The sequence below is a fragment of the Nyctereutes procyonoides genome, unplaced genomic scaffold, assembly GCF_905146905.1.
Source record: "Nyctereutes procyonoides isolate TBG_1078 unplaced genomic scaffold, NYPRO_anot_genome, whole genome shotgun sequence".
NCBI lineage: Eukaryota > Metazoa > Chordata > Mammalia > Carnivora > Canidae > Nyctereutes > Nyctereutes procyonoides.
This window is the reverse complement of record NW_026575132.1, coordinates 31,401,877-31,418,945: the sequence shown is the minus strand read 5'-3', so window position 1 is coordinate 31,418,945 and position 17,069 is coordinate 31,401,877. Positions and strand designations below refer to the sequence as shown.

At 38.6% G+C, this 17,069-nt stretch overlaps 1 pseudogene; it reads right to left on the bottom strand.

The window, feature by feature from the left end:
* Positions 1-1,097: 1,097 nt before the first annotated feature.
* On the bottom strand, positions 1,098-1,639 carry LOC129522684 (60S ribosomal protein L17-like; annotated as a pseudogene).
* Positions 1,640-17,069: the final 15,430 nt, after the last annotated feature.

Genomic DNA, 17,069 nt, shown 5'->3' with positions numbered 1-17,069 from the left:
CCATCAGGGAAATACAAATCAAAACCACAATGAGATCCCACCTCACACCAGTGGAATGGGAAAAATTAACAGGGCAGGAAACAACAAATGTTGGAGAGGAGGTGGAGAAAAGGGAACCCACTTACACTGTTGATGTTTCCTTTCTTTCATCAATTTTGTAGAGTTCCTCATATATATCCAGTACATATTTTATTAGATTTATACCTATGTATTTCATTTTAGGTGAAGCTATTGTAATGATTTATTTTTTTATTTCTTATTCCATTTCTTCATTGCTGATATATAGGAAAGGAATTGTTATTTGTGTGTTAACTTTGTACCCTTCAGTCTTGCTGTAATTGCTTATTTGTTCCAGGAGTTCTTTTGTTGTTGATTCTTGGGGGTTTTCTTCATATACTATCATGTGATCTGAGACGAAAGACAGTTTTATTTTTTCCTTTCCAATCCGTATGTCTTTTATTTCCTTTTCTTGTCATATGCGTTAGGTAGGACTTCTATAATTTGATCTTGAATAGGAGTGGTGGGAGAGGACAACCTTGCCTTGTTCCCCATCTTAGAAGAAAGCATCCAGTTTATCATCATTAAATTACCTGTAGAACTTTTTGTAGATGTTATTTATCAAGTTAAGGAAGTTCCCCTCCTCCAATCCTAGTTTTCTGAGAGTTTTTATTGTGAATGTATTTGGATTTTGTTAAATATTTTTTTTCTGTGTATATTGATATGTTAGTATAATTTTTCTTCTTTAGCTTGTTTTGTTGCATTACATCAATTGGTCTTCAAATGTTGAACCAGCCTTGCATACCTGGAATAATTTTTGCTGGCCAGGGTGTATAATTATATGTATATATTACTGGATTCAATTACTAATATTTTTGTTGAGGATTTTTGTATCTGTGTTCATGAGTGATTTTGGCTTATAGGGTTTTTTCTTTCTTTTCTTTTAGTGTCTTTATCTGGTTTTGATGTTAGGGCAATGTTAGCTTTATAGAATGAGTTCTCTACTATTCTGTTTTGTGGAAGAGATTGGAGAGAATTGGTATGGTTTTTATTGATTTAATTAATTTATTTTTTAAATTTGCATTTATTCTATGCAGAATTTACTCCCGGGCTATAAGTTTTTATTTCTTCAGTTTCTTCTGGGATATCTTTTTCTTCTGTGCAACCTCCTCTTCTGGTTTAGGAACAATCTTCTCTTTATCAGTAAGAATCATCTTGATGTGGCAGGGAGAGCTCATGTATGGGTTAATCTGGCCATGGGCCCTGTAGGTTCTGTGTCGCATCTCGGGGGCTTTGTTCACCTGGATGTGCTCAATGACCAGAGAATCTACATCTAAACCCTTAAGTTCAGTATTACTCTCCACATTTTTAAGCATGTGCAGTAAAAATTCAGCACTCTTCTTGGGCCACCAACCCTGTGTCCAGCCCCACTATTTGGCCAACTCCAACCATTGTAGCGAGGGAATGGCACACACTGCTTCTGCAAAGTGACATCTTTCAGATACTTGGTGGCTTTTCAGATATGGATACCCTTGATGGCCTGGGCAGTTTCATGTATGTTCTTAAAGTGAACACGAAGATTTGAACCTCTCGACTTGCATGATTTTGTAGGGTATTCTGGGTCCAGTGAGTAGCGAACCATCTCTGGAGGTCATCTCAGGCCGCTTGGGGGAAGAGCTATTTAATTTATTTTAATAGACATAGGCCAATTCAGATGATCCACTTTTTCTTTTGTGAATACTGATAGTTTATATTTTATAAAGAATTGATCTCTTTATCAAATTTCCTCTATTATCCTTCTAATGTTCATAGAAGCAGTAGTAATGACCCCTTTTTATTTCTGATATTAGTAATTGCTATCATCTCACTTATTTTGTTATCCTGGTTTATTGATTATATTAATCTTTGCAAAACAAGTTTTTTACTTAATTGATTTTCTCTATTGATTTGGTGGCATCAATTTCATCTATTTCTGCTCTGATTTTTATTGTCTTTTCTTGTGTATTTTGGGTTTACATTCTTCCCCTTTCTCTTATTTTCTGAGGTAGAAGCTTAGTGGTTGATTTTATCTTTCTTTTTCTAATATACGTATTTAGTCCTTTACATTTATTTCTAAGCACTGCTTTTGCTGTGTCTCACAAATTTCGATAAGTTGTATTTCCATTTTTATTTAGTTCAAAATATTTTTAAATTTCTCTTGAGAATTCTTTGACTTCTGTGTTATCTAATCACATATTGTTTAATCCCCAGCTGTCCTTCTATTATTTATTTCTAGTTTAATTTCACAATGGGCTTAGAGCATATTTTGTACTATTAAATTTTAGTATGTTTTATGCCTTGAGATATGACCTATCTTTGTGAATGTTCCATGTAAGCTTGAGAAGAGTTTGTATTCTGCTGTTGTGAAAGAAGTATGTAATAAATAAATGTCAGTTAGATATAGTTGATTGCTGGTGTTTATTGGTTCAACTGTGTCCTTATTGATTTTCTGCTTACTGATCTTTCAACTACTCATAGAAGGGTGATGAAGTCTATAACTAAAATAGTGGATTTGTTCATTTCTCTTTGTGGTTTTATTACTTTTTGCCTCACATATTTTGATACTTTTGTTAGGCCACATACAAGTTAAGGATTGTTATATCCTCTTGGAGAATGGATGACTTATCACTATGTAGTACCACTCCTTGTCCTTGACAATTTTCCTTGTTCTGGAGTCTTTGCATGAGATTGCTATAGATACTCTCTAGCTTTCTTTTGAGTAGTGTTAACATCCTACATCTATTTCTTTTCCTTTCTAAAAAATTTATCTTTGCCTTCATATTTAAAGTGGGGCTCTTTTTATTTTTTTGAGGGTGAAGGGGAGGGGCAGAAGGGGGGAGAGAGAGAGAGAGAGAGAGGGAGAGAATCTCCAGCAGGCTCTATACCCAGCACAACCTGATGCAGAGCTTGATCTCATGACCCTGAAATCATGACGTGAGCCAAAATCAAGGGTCGGATGCCTAAGTGGCTGAGCCACCCTAGCACCCCTAAAGTGGGATTCTTCTAGACAACTTGTATTTGGGTCTTTTAAAAATCTACTCTGACATGTGAATGTATTTACTAGACTATTCACATGTAAAGTGATAACAATGTAGTGGAGTTAATGTCTATCATATTTATAATTGTTTTCTATTTGTTATACTTGTTCTTCGTTTCTTTATCTTCTCCCACTTTTTTTTTGCCTTCTCTGATTTTAATTGATCATTTCATGGTCAGTAATTTATGGTAAATCATTTTTTCTTCTCTTAATTAAAAAATAATTTTTTAGTTGTTATCCTAGTTTGTAGTAAACATTTATAATAAATATAAGTCCACATTCAAATAAGATTATGCTGTTTCATGGGCATTCCAATAATCTTATTACATACTAGCCTCAGTTTTTCCCTCTTATCCCTTATAACATTGTTGTCATTTCATTTATCCATATGTTATAATCACCCAGTACATTGCTGGTTTTATTACTTTGAAAGTTATTAGATCAATTAGGAATAAGAAAAAGAAAAAATTCTATTTCACCTTCATTTATTCCTTCTGTGATGTCCTTTGTTACTGTACCTCTTGGTTTTTGACCTTTCCTTTTCCTTTTCTTTGAAGAACTTTACAATTTCCTGCAAAGACGATCTGCTAGTGGCAAAGTCCCCCAGTTTTTGTTTGTTTGAGAAAGTCTGTTTCTCCTTCACATTGGAAGGATAATTTCACTGGATACAGAATTCTAAATTTGGATTTTTTCCTTTCAACATTTAAAGTACTCCACTCTATAGTCTTAATTGTGTGGTTTCTGATGAGAAATCTGATGTAATTCTTACTCTTGTTCCCCTATAGGTATTTTTACCCTCTTCTCACTTCTTTCAAGATTTTTCTCTTTGTCTTTGGTTTTCTGCAGTTTGAATATGATATGCTTTGGGTATTTATCCTCCTTGGTGTTCTCTGAGCCTCTTGGGTCTTTGGTCTGATATCTGTTACTAATTTTGGGGAATTCTTGATTAATTTTGCTTCAAGTATTTCTGTGCCTTCCTTCTTACCTCCTTCCCTTTCTCCCTCCCTTCCTGCTTTTTTTCCTTCCTTTATTCTCCTTGTGGCATTCCCATCATACATACATTATACTTTTTGAATTGTCCAGTAGTTGTTATATATATTTTGTTCTGTTGCCTACCCACCCTTTCTTTTTTCTCTTTCTTTTCAGTTTGGGAAGTTTATGTTGACATATCTTCAAGCTCACTTGGCTCATTTCACAGCCATGTCCAGTCTGTGCTGAGTTCATCAAAAGCATTCTTCATTTATGTTGTAATGATTTCAGCTTTGAGCATTTCCTTTTTATTCTTTTTAGAATTTCCATCTCTTTGTGTACATTACTCACCTGTTCTTGTACATTATTTACTTTTTTTTGGTCAGAGCTCTTGTTATATTAAATCCCTACCTGATAATTTCAATCAATATATGTGTCATGTATGAATGTAGTTCTGATATTTGCTTTGTCTCCTCAGATAGTGGGATTTTTCTTTTGCGTGTTTAGAAAGTTTTGTAAGTGTTGTTGAAAGCAAGACATAGTATTAGCATAGTAGGAACTGAGGTAGGTACTTAGAATGAGGTTTTTGTCATTCTGGCTAGGAGCTGGACTCTGTGTAATGTTTCCAAAGCTGTAAGTGCCAGGGATTGCAGTTTCTTCTAATATCTTTTTTTTAATCTTTCCCTACCTTTTTTGTCTTTAGGTCTTCCTAAGAATTCCTCCTTAGAGTTTGTGACTTGCAACTTTTTCAGTTATAATCCCCTGCCTTCATACTGAAGCCTAATTGAGATGGTAGGGTTTTGAGGAGGAAAAGCATTGTTTAATCTTATGATTAGATCTCATTTCTTTGTGGGTGTGAAGTCCTTGGGTTGCAACTTTCTGAAATGTTTTTAGTCTCTCTTTTTTTTCCTTTTTACATAAGACAGGTGGTTAGAGGAGCCTAGAGTTGCCCATTGCTCTTCCTCGAGGTCAGATAAGGCTCTAATCAAGTACTTTTCCTAGGAGTGCAGGCCATTATCCTGGAGAGTTTAGGAACAATGCAAAATGGTTACTCTGTTCTCCTCTCTCTCATCTAAAGCACAGGTTATATATATTTTTAAAAATATTTTTCATCATGAGAACCTAGTGGAGTTCCTGGAGCTAAAATCCATACAAGTATTGGGGCCCCTGTAAGTAGGGACCCTTAGATATTGAATTCTTTCCCCTACTCCTTTTTTATTTTGGAACTATATTTCGTTCCATTATATGATTATACATTCATCCAATGAGGGGCATCTGGACTGTTTTAAGGTTGTAATTATTATGAAAAGCTCTGCTGTGAACATTGATGAGGAAGTCTCTGTGGGTATCTAGGTTTTCCTTTCACTTAATAAATTTTCCTTTGTAAATATCTAAGAGTGAATGTGCTACTTCTGTGTTAAGTATATGCTTAAAATAAAAAGAAACTGCCACACTTGATTTAAAAGCATTTGTATCATTTTACATTCTCCAACTATACATGAGAATACATAACTTTTCCAAATCATTGTCAACACTTCCAATTTTTAGCCTTTTTAGTTTTGGGCTTTCTAGTGTGGGAAGTAGTGGTATCTTATTGCAGTTTTATTTTGCATTTTCTTTTCTTTTTCTCTTAATAAATTAATGTTTTATTGGTGTTCAATTTACCAACATACAGAATAATACCCAGTGCTCATCCCGTCAAGTGTCCCCCTCAGTGCCCGTCACCCATTCACCCCCACCCCCCACCCACCTCCCCTTCCACCACCCCTAGTTCATTTCCCAGAGTTAGGAATCTTTAAGTTCTGTGTCCCTTTCTGATATTTCCCACACATTTCTTCTCCCTTCCCTTATATTCCCTTTATAAACTATTATTTATAATCGCCAAATGAATGAGAACATACACTGTTTGTCCTTCTTCGACTGACTTACTTCACTCAGCATAATACCCTCCAATCCGTCCACGTTGAAGGAAATGGTGGGTATTTGTCGTTTCTAATGGCTGAGTAATATTCCATTGTATACATAAACCACATCTTCTTTATCCATTCATCTTTCGAAGGACATTGAGGCTCCTTCTACAGTTTGGCTATTGTGGACATTGCTGCTAGAAACATCGGGGTGCAGGTGTCCCAACGTTTCATTGCATCTGAATCTTTGGGGTAAATCCCCAACAGTGCAATTGCTGGGTCATAGGGCAGTTCTATTTTTGACTCTTTGAGGAACCTCCACACAGTTTTCCAGAGTGGCTGCACCAGTTCACATTCCCACCAACAGTGTAAGAGGGTTCCCTTTTCTCTGCAGCCTCTCCAACATTTGTGGTTTCCTGCCTCGTTAATTTTCCCCATTCTCACTGGTGTGAGGTGGTATCTCATTGTGGTTTTGATTTGTATTTCCCTGATGGCAAGTGATGCCGAGCATTTTCTCATGTGCATGTTGCCATGTCTATGTCTTCCTCTGTGACATTTCTCTTCATGTCTTTTGCCCATTTCATGATTGGATTGTTTGTTTCTTTGCTGTTGAGATTAATAAGTTCTTTATAGATTTTGGAAACTAGCCCTTTATCTGATATGTTATTTGCAAATATCTTCTCCCATTCTGTAGGTTGTCTTTGAGTTTTGTTGACTGTATTCTTTGCTGTACAAAAGCTTCTTATCTTGATGAAGTCCCAGTAGTTCATTTTTGCTTTTGTTTCTTTTGCCTTCATGGATGTATCTTGCAAGAAGTTACTGTGGCCAAGTTCAGAAAGGGTGTTGCCTGTGTTCTCCTCTAGGATTTTGATGGAATCTTGTCTCACATTTAGATCTTTCATCCATTTTGAGTTTATCTTTGTGTATGGTGAAAGGGAGTGGTCTAGTTCCACTCTTCTGCATGTGGATGTCTAATTTTCCCAGCACCATTTATTGAAGAGACTGTCTTTCTCCAATGGATAGTCTTTCCTCCTTTATCGAATATTAGTTGACCATAAGGTTGAGGGTCCACTTCTGGATTCTCTATTCTGTTCCATTGATCTATGTGTCTGTTTTTGTGCCAGTACCACACTGTCTTGATAACCACAGCTTTGTAGTACAACCTGAAAAATGGCATTGTGATGCCCCCAGCTATGGTTTTCTTTTTTAAAACTCCCCTGGATATTCGGGGTCTTTTCTGATTCCACACAAATCTTAAAATAATTTGTTCTAACTCTCTGAAGAAAGTCCATGGTATTTTGATAGGGATTGCATTAAACGTGTAAATTGCCCTGGGTAACATTGACATTTTCACAATATTAATTCTGCCAATCCATGAGCATGGAATATTTTTCCATCTCTTTGTGTCTTCCTCAGTTTCTTTCAGAAGTGTTCTATAGTTTTTAGAGTATAGATCCTTTACCTCTTTGGTTAGGTTTATTCCTAGGTATCTTATGCTTTTGGGTGCAATTGTAAATGGGATTGACTCCTTAATTTCTCTTTCTTCAGTCTCATTGTTAGTGTATAGGAATGCCATTGATTTCTGGCCATTGATTTTGTATCCTGCCACGCTACCAAATTGCTGTATGAGTTCTAGCAATCTTGGGGTGGAGGTTTTTGGGTTTTCTATGTAGAGTATCATGTCATCGGCGAAGAGGGAGAGTTTGACTTCTTCTTTGCCAATTTGAATGCCTTTAATGTCTTTTTGTTATCTGATTGCTGAGGCTAGGACTTCCAATACTTTGTTGAATAGCAGTGGTGAGAGTGGACATCCCTGTCTTGTTCCTGATCTTAGGGGAAAGGCTCCCAGTGCTTCCCCATTGAGAATGATATTTGCTGTGGGCTTTTCGTAGATGGCTTTTACGATGTCGAGGAAAGTTCCCTCTATCCCTACACTCTGAAGAGTTTTGATCAGGAATGGATGCTGTATTTTGTCAAATGCTTTCTCTGCATCTAATGAGAGGATCATATGGTTCTTGGTTTTTCTCTTGCTGATATGATGAATCACATTGATTGTTTTATGGGTGTTGAATCAGCCTTCTGTCCCGGGATAAATCCTACTTGGTCATGGTGAATGATTTTCTTAATGTGTTGTTGGATCCTATTGGCTAGTATCTTGTTGAGAATTTTTGCATCCATGTTCATCAGGGATATTGGTCTGTAATTCTCCTTTTTGGTGGGGTCTTTGTCTGGTTTTGGAGTTAAGGTTATGCTGGCCTCATAGAATGAATTTGGAAGTACTCCATCTCTTTCTATCTTTCCAAACAGCTTTAGTAGAATAGGTATGATTTCTTCTTTAAACGTTTGATAGAATTCCCCTGGGAAGCCATCTGGCCCTGGACTCTTGTGTCTTGGGAGGTTTTTGATGACTTCTTCAATTTCCTCCCTGGTTATTGGCCTGTTCAGGTTTTCTATTTCTTCCTGCTCCAGTTTTGGTAGTTTGTGGCTTTCCAGGAACGCGTCCATTTCTTCTAGATTGCCTAATTTATTGGCGTAGAGCTGTTCATAATATGTTTTTAAAATCGTTTGTATTTCCTTGGTGTTGGTAGTGATCTCTCCTTTCTCATTCCTGATTTTATTAATTTGGGTCTTCTCTCTCTTCTTTTTAATAAGGCTGGCTAATGGTTTATCTATCTTATTAATTCTTTCAAAGAACCAACTTCTGGTTGTTGATCTGTTCCACAGTTCTTCTGGTCTCGATTTCGTTGAGTTTTGCTCTAATTTTAATTAATCTCTTCTTCTGCTGGGCGTAGGGTCCATTTGCTGTTTTTTCTCTAGCTCCTTTATGTGTAAGGTTAGCTTTTGTATTTGAGTTCTTTCCAGTTTTTGAATGGATTCTTGTATTGTGATGTATTTCCCCCTCAGGACTGCTTTTGCTGCATCCCAAAGATTTTGAACGGTTGTATCTTCATTCTCATTAGTTTCCATGAATCTTTTTAATTCTTCCTTAATTTCCTGGTTGACCCTTTCATCTTTTAGCAGGATGGTCCTTAACCTCCACGTGTTTGAGGTCCTTCCAAACTTCTTGTTGTGATTTAGTTCTTATTTCAAGGCATTATGGTCTGAGAATATGCAGGGGACGATCCCAATCTTTTGGTATCGGTTCAGACCCGATTTGTGACCCAGTATGTGGTCTATTCTGGAGAAAGTTCCATGTGCACTTGAGAAGAATGTGTATTCAGTTGAGTTTGGATGTAAAGTTCTGTAGATACCTGTGAAATCCATTTGGTCCGGTGTATCATTTAAAGCTCTTGTTTCTTTGGAGATGTTGTGCTTAGAAGACCCTTCGAGGGTAGAAAGAGCTAGATTGAAGTCACCAAGTATAAGTGAATTATTATCTAAGTATTTCTTCACTTTGGTTATTAATTGGTTTAAATATTTGGCAGCTCCCACATTCGGGGCATATATATTGAGGATTGTTAAGTCCTCTTGCTGGATAGATCCTTTAAGTATGATATAGTGTCCCTCTTCGTCTCTCACTACAGTCTTCTGGGTAAAGTTTAGTTTATCTGATATAAGGATGGCTACCCCTGCTTTCTTCTGAGGACCATTTGAATGGTAAATGGTTCTCCAACCTTTTATTTTCAGGTTGTAGGTGTCCTTCTGTCTAAAGTGAGTCTCTTATAGACAGCAAATAGATGGGTCCTGCCTTTAAGGATCTTCTCTTTATCTTTGGAATTTGCAAGCTTCACTATTAAATGTCGAGCTGTTGAATGGTTTTTATTGATTTTAGGGGAGGATCTCTCTATTTCCTGGATCTGAATGCCTGTTTCCCTTCCCAGATTAGGAAATTTTTCAGCTAGGATTTGTTCAAATACATATTCTGGTCCTCTGTCCCTTTCAGCGCCCTCGGGAACCCCAGTTAAACGTAGGTTTTTCTTCCTCAGGCTGTCGTTTATTTCCCTTAATCTGTCTTCATGGTCTTTTAATTGTCTGTCTCTTTTTTCCTCAGTTTCCCTCTTTGCCATCAACTTGTCTTCTATGTCACTCACTCGTTCTTCCACCTCGTTAACCCTCGTCGTTAGGACTTCTAGTTTGGATTGCATCTCATTCAACTGATTTTTAATTTCTGCCTGATTGGATCTAAATTCTGCAGTCATGAAGTCTCTTGAGTCCTTTATGCTTTTTTCTAGTGCCACCAGTAGCTGTATAATAGTGCTTCTGAATTGGCTTTCTGACATTGAATTGTAATCCAGATTTTGTAACTCTGTGGGAGAGAGGACTGTTTCTTTCTTTTGAGGTGAGGTTTTCCTTCTAGTCATTTTGCTCAGTGCAGCGTGGCCAAAAACAAGTTGTATTGGGAAAAGGAGAAAAAGAGAGGAGAGAGAAGGAAAGAAAAGAGAAAAAGAAAAAGGAAAAAAGGAAGAAAAAAGGAAAAAAGAGAAGAAAAAGAAAAACAAAAAGGTGAAAAAAAAAGGGGGTGGGGGAAGCAATCAGAAATCAAAAAGAAGAAAACAAAAACAAAAAACACGGGGGAGTATCTTCTGATTCTCTAGACTTTAAGTCCTTTGACTTCCCCTGGAACTTGTCCTTCTAGCTGGTCTTCTGGGGAGGGGCCTGTTGTGCTGATTTTCAGGTGTCAGCACTTGGGGGAGCTGCTCTGCCCCCTGCCTGGTGCAGGGCTCATTGGGGGTTGTTTACCCCGTGAGGCCCCAGGAGGAACAACCGCAGTGGCCTGGCCAGCTCTGCAGCCCTGGATTCAGCCTCCGCAGGAACTACGGGGCTCGGGGCTCTCGGTTCTCCATCCGCAGGGCCTGGAGGCTCCGGGGCGGGGCCGCTGATCTGCTCAGCTCCGGGCAGGAGCGTCCTCGCTGTCCTGGGCCCTCCCGGCCTCTGCCAGTCCCGGGAGAGGCTGGATCCTGGGCTGTGTCCCGGTGCCCTGTGCTCCGGGGCCTGCGCTGTTGGATTCGCGCTCCCGCCCCGCAGCCCCCTCCGCGGAGCCGCCGCCCGAGCCCCTCCGAGCTGCTCCGGTCGGTCCCGCCGTGCGCGCTGCAGCCCTTAGGGAGCTCGGAGCACTCTCCTGCGCGCGCAGGTGTCTGTTAGTGTCCCAGGGAGCCCGAGGGCATCCCCGCCCTCCTGGGTCCTGCTCTAACTCCCTGCGGGCCCCTTTCCGCCCGGGAAGGTTGGTGCAGCTCCTGCTCCTCCGGGACCGGGCTCTCCTGTCCTGGGGGCTCTCGCCCCGTGGCCTTTGCCTGGCTCCTCGCGGGGCCCCTCCCCCCGCCATGCCTTTTTTATTTTTATTTTTCCATCTTCCTACCTTGATAGATGCTGAACTCTTCTCACTGTAGCATTCCAGCTGTTCTCTCTTTAAATCTCAGGCTGAATTCGTAGATTTTCAGGACAATTTGAAGGTTATCTAGGTAATTTGGTGGGGACAGGTGACTTGGGGACCCTACTCCTCCACCATCTTGCCTCTCCTCTCTATTTTGCATTTTCCTGTTACTTTTTCATGTTGCAACTTTTCACATGTTTACTGGCAATTTCTTTACCTGTTTTGGGCGAATGTCTATATTTTGCCCATCTTTAAAGAATTTATATAATTGGCCTATAACATTATATTAATTTCAGATGAACAACATAATGATTCAATATTTGTATATGTTGAGAAATCACCATTTAGTAAGATTAAATGATATCCATCACCACACAGTTCTATTTTTTTTCTTGTGGTAAGAACTTTTCAGACCTACTCTCTGAGCAACTTTCAAATATGCAGTATAGAATTATTGACTCTGGTTACCTGCTGTACATTATATCTCCAGGGCTTATGTATTTTATAATTGCAAGTCACTATCTTTTGACCACCTTCACCTCAGGGGTTTTTCACTTCCTAAGTAGTCCACACTCAGTCTCTAACACTTTGTAAAACTTACTGTTTAATTCTTCCTACCCCTTACTGGCTCTGGTACCTTGTGTTGTAAGTAAGCTGATCTCAGCTTTGCTTCCCTGTATTTGCCTCTCTCTCCAGATTTGGGGTGATAATTTGCTTTGCCACCTCAATTCTCTGGTGGATCTAAGAAAAATCATTGGTTTTTACATTCTTCAGCCTTTTTCTTCTGAGGATGGGAGTGATGATTTCCTATGATCTTTTAAAGACACACATTCTTTTTTTTTTTCCATCATCTTTTTTTTATATAAATTAATTTTTATTGGTGTTCAATTTACCAACATACAGAATAACACCCAGTGCTCATCCCGTCAAGTGTCCCCCTCCATGCCCGTCACCCATTCACCCCCACCCCCCGCCCTCCTCCCCTTCCACCACCCCTAGTTCATTTCCCAGAGTTAGAAGTCTTTATGTTCTGTGTCCCTTTCTGATATCTCCCACACATTTCTTCTCCCTTCCCTTATATTCCCCTTCACTATTATTCAGACACACATTCTTTTTAATTTTTACCATTTCTAGTATTTTTCACACGTTTAATGTGTATTTAGCTTCAAATTTACATGTGTGTCACACTCCTTTTTTAAAATATTTTATTTATGAAAGACACATACACACACACAGAGGCAGAGATACAGGCAGAGGGAGGCTACTTGCAGGGAGCCCAATGTGGGACTCAATCCCAGGACCCCAGGATCATGCCCTGAGACAAAGGCAGACACTCAACCCAGGCATCCCTCACACCTTTTCTTCTTCTTCTTTTTTTTTTTTTTAAATTTTTTTTTATTTATTTATGATAGTCACAGAGAGAGAGAGAGGCAGAGACATAGGCAGAGGGAGAAGCAGGCTCCATGCACCGGGAGCCGGACGTGGGATTCGATCCCGGGTCTCCAGGATCGCGCCCTGGGCTAAAGTCAGGCGCTAAACCGCTGCGCCACCCAGGGATCCCTCTTCTTTTTTTTTATTTTTATTTTTTATTTTTATTTTTTTTACACCTTTTCTTCTTGAAGAGATTCCTTTAACATTTCTTTTAGTGCTAAGATGATGACACAGAATTCTGTTTGTTTTTTCTTTTTGCATATTTATCTTTATATTTCTGTATTTTTTTCTTTAATTTTCTGTATTTTCTTTCTTTTTTTTTCTTTATTTTGACCTAAAAATTGAAAGATGCTTGTGGCAGAAATGAAATTCTGGGATGACAGTTATCCATCAGCATTTTAAAGAAGTCATTCTATTGTCTTCTGGCTTGAATCATTTTTGCTAAGAAGTATCTTGCAATTTTCCTTTTTATCTAGATACCTCTAAGATTTTTTTCTTAATATCTTTGTTTTTCAGCACTATGACTGTGATATGTGTAGTCCATATCCCTTCCCGCTACTTGGGGTTCTGAGCATTTATTTGAATTGTGATTTTGTATCATATTAATTATGGAAATTTCTCAATTATTCTCTTTTGGTGGCTTAAATACAGAAATTAGGCCATTTGATAATGTTCTATGACTTTTGAATGATCTGATTTTCACTCATCTGCTTGTTTCATTTTGGATAATTTATATTTACCTATCTTGAAGCTTAGTTTTTTTTCTTCAGCTGTGTTCAGTCTTCCGAATAGCTCAATTTAAGAAATCCTTTATCTCTGATACTGTTTTTATTTCTAGTATTTCCGTTTGATTTTTTAAAGTAGATTCTGTCCCCCTCATAAAATTTTCCACCTGCTCATGTATGTTATCTACCTTTTCCCACTGATTCTTTAACATTGTGCAGTGACCTATTCCTCATTTTAGTCTGAGACTTCATCAAAATCACCTTTACCATCCACATTTCTACCAAAATTCTATTCATGGAGACTTAGGTGTTCCCTAAGAAAGTGGAAGCTTTGTCTATAGCACTCTCCTTATGTTCCTGAGCTCTTACCAGAATTGCCTTTAAGTATCCTTTCATGGCAGTCTAGGCCTTTCCTGGCGTGTACCTCAGACTCTTTCAGCCTCCATGCATTACCAATGTAGCAGCACCCCTACTTCTCAGTACCAATTTTCCTCTTGGTGACTTGAGGCTGCTACAACAAAATACCAGAAACTGAGTAGCTTAAACAGCAAACATTTATTTCTCATAGTTTTGGGTGCTACAAGTCCAAGATTAGGGTATCAGCATGGTCATGTTTTGGTGAGGACTCTTCCAGGTTGCAGACTGCCATCTTTTTGTTGTATCCTCACATGTTGGAAAGAGAGCTGTACTTGGCTCTCTGGTCTTCTTATAAGGGCACCAATCCCATTAACAAGAGTTCCACTCTCATGACCTAATTATTTCCTAAAGACCCCACCTTCAAATACCATCACATTGGAATTCAAGTTTAAATGTATAAATTTTGAAGGGACACAAAAATTCAGTCCTTTGTAGGTAGAAACCAGGTGCAACCTTTTCAGAGTCTTCTCTCAGTGAGGTCATACAGAATGTACTTAATTCCCCCAGCAACAAGTTGTCTTGTTGTCTACCAAGGAAGCTCACCTGAGGCTAGGAATTGAGGGTCTTTCATGGGAGTCAGTCATGGAAGCACACAGTATTTGTGTAACTGATGGTGGTCACTAAAATTCCACATACCCATAAAGAAATCAGGTGTTCAGCGTACACCACATCATTTGTTCTGTGTAGGCACAATGAGCCAACTCTTCTCATTTAGGGAAAGTTTTCCCAAGCAATTTCCCAGATGACAGCCAAGGGCCACCCTTGTAAGTAGGTTTTTCTAAATGTAGCAGCCTCAGGCCTGCTACATCAGCTCTTCTCTGTACACATATATAATGTGTGTATGTTCATGACTGTACCCTTTAAAGAAATATTTTCTTGGGTTATATTACTCAAGGTCTATTTTTTTATAAATTTATTTTTTATTGGTGTTCAATTTGTCAACATATAGAATAACACCCAGTGCTCATCCCGTCAAGTGCCCACCTCAGTGCCCATCACCCAGTCACCCCCACCCCCTGCCCACCTCCCCTTCCACCACCCCTAGTTCGTTTCCCAGAGTTAGAAGTCTTTCATGTTCTGTCTCCCTTTCTGATATTTCCCACTTATTTTTTCTCCTTTCCCCTTTATTCCCTTTCACTATTTTTTATATTCCCCAAATGAATGAGACCATATAATGTTTGTTCTTCTCCGATTGACTTATTTCACTCAGCATAATACCCTCCAGTGCCAAGGTCTATTGATTAAAGGGTACAGGAACTATATATTTTGAAATAGGCACTCTTTTGTAATTACAGACATATTTCCTAAAAAGAGAGAGGAAGGTAAGAGGTAAGATAAAAAGCAAGAACAGCCAGATGAACAAGCAGTTGGACCCGATGTTGAGGAGGTTTGAAGTAATGTGCCAAAGCAACTTATGTCATGAATGAAACAAACAGAAGATTGTTTATTTTGGCACCTAATTAGCAGAAACATGTAACTTTACTAAGTCTAGGATTTAAACAATTAGTTGAAGGTACAATTCTCTACATAACTGAATAATCCTTGGCAGAGCCTGTTAACGATCATATCGTGTTAAGATGACATACTACCTATTTGCCTTACGTACATGTTTCAAATAATCTTTATTAAGATCCTATATCTCAAAGTTTTAAAAAACATGTTTCAAAACATTAACTTTTAGATTTCAACTATAGTAATCCAGTATCATTTGCAGGTAGCTAATGGAGAGGTTGTGGACAAAAAATATTCTAGGTTTTTAACCAGTGGAAACAACATAACATGATTTTATAGGCCTATTATGACAAAGATTAGAAGAGAAAAAAATGCTATTCTATCTGAGGATTTTTGATAGCTTGAACATGAACTACTTGAAGACAGGGTCTGTAGTAAGTTCTTATCCATTCAACGTTGAATCCCCAACACCTAGTTTAGCATAAGTGTGGCATTAAAAGAGTTAAATCACTGAGTGACAGTGACTGATTAAATATCAGTAATAATCTGTTAAAGCTGTGAAAACTCGAGTTGTCTAATAGAAATTTGCATTGTGTGTTCAACCAGGTGAACAACAGTTGTGTGCAGGCCCCAGGATCTAATCAGACCTTCTGTCTGACTCTTGGGGCACAAAGCTCAGTACCTGCAGAAGCCTTTTACCCATCTCATTTGGGCATGGGGACAACATGTCTGCACCCAGGAAGGCTACAGCAGAGTCTGGTAAGTTCTCATGCCTCGTACACTTTGGGGGGTGTGAGAAGCAGGAGGAAGCAGTGCAGTGCTTCTCAGACTATAAATACATGTGGGAACCACCTGTGACTTGTTAACCTGCAGATTCTGATTCACTGGGTCTGTGCAGAAATGTAGGATTGTGCACATCTAATAAGCTGTCACACTTAGAATAGTGAGGATGAGATTCTTGTGTTGTATTTTATTCTTTCCAAAGAATAACATTTTTCCAATTATGTAAATGATATGTTATATATACAGCATGTAATGTAATTGTATATATCGTAATAAATATAACATTTATTGCAGATAGTCTGGAAAATACAAACAAGCACAAACACACAAGGAGGAAGGCTTTTGGTATATAATTCTAACACAGTGTTTTAATGAGATGCCACTGTCTCCAGGTGACCCATACTGTCATTGTCTTGTCTCCGACATTAGCACCTTGCCATGATTTTTCAAAGTTTCTCTTAGACCTTTCCTCATTCTTTCCATGTTCAGCTCAGCAGCTGCTTCTTCTTCTCTCCTGCCCTCCTTGCCCTCAGTGTTGCTCCCTCCCTCAGAGGGCTAAGCCAGAGCTCTACCTAGGGCAGTCCTTGCTGGGCTATTTCTCTGGTCTTGCAGCTCTGACTCCAGGAGTCCTTCTGGTCCTGTCTGCATCCTGAAGGACCTAGAAGCAGCTTGATTTCTCATTGTGATACTACTTATCTCAGCACAGCACTGTTGTTTCCAGTTTTTTTCTTCTATCATAGACATTACTATTGATAATATGTTAACATTGACAGGTTCTATTCTTGGGTTGAATTCTGTCTTTATGATAAATTTTCAGGATTGGGATCCTTGAGCTAATGGGTCTGAATTTTACAATGCTTTTGCTCTCTATTGCCACATTATTTTCCAGAAAATGTTAATCTTATTACCAGTAGTATACCAGTTGAACTGTAACCCCCCTTTGGTGTTGTTATAGCAAGAAGATAATTTAGTTGCTATGAAATGCTATCTTGAGCCTCCTT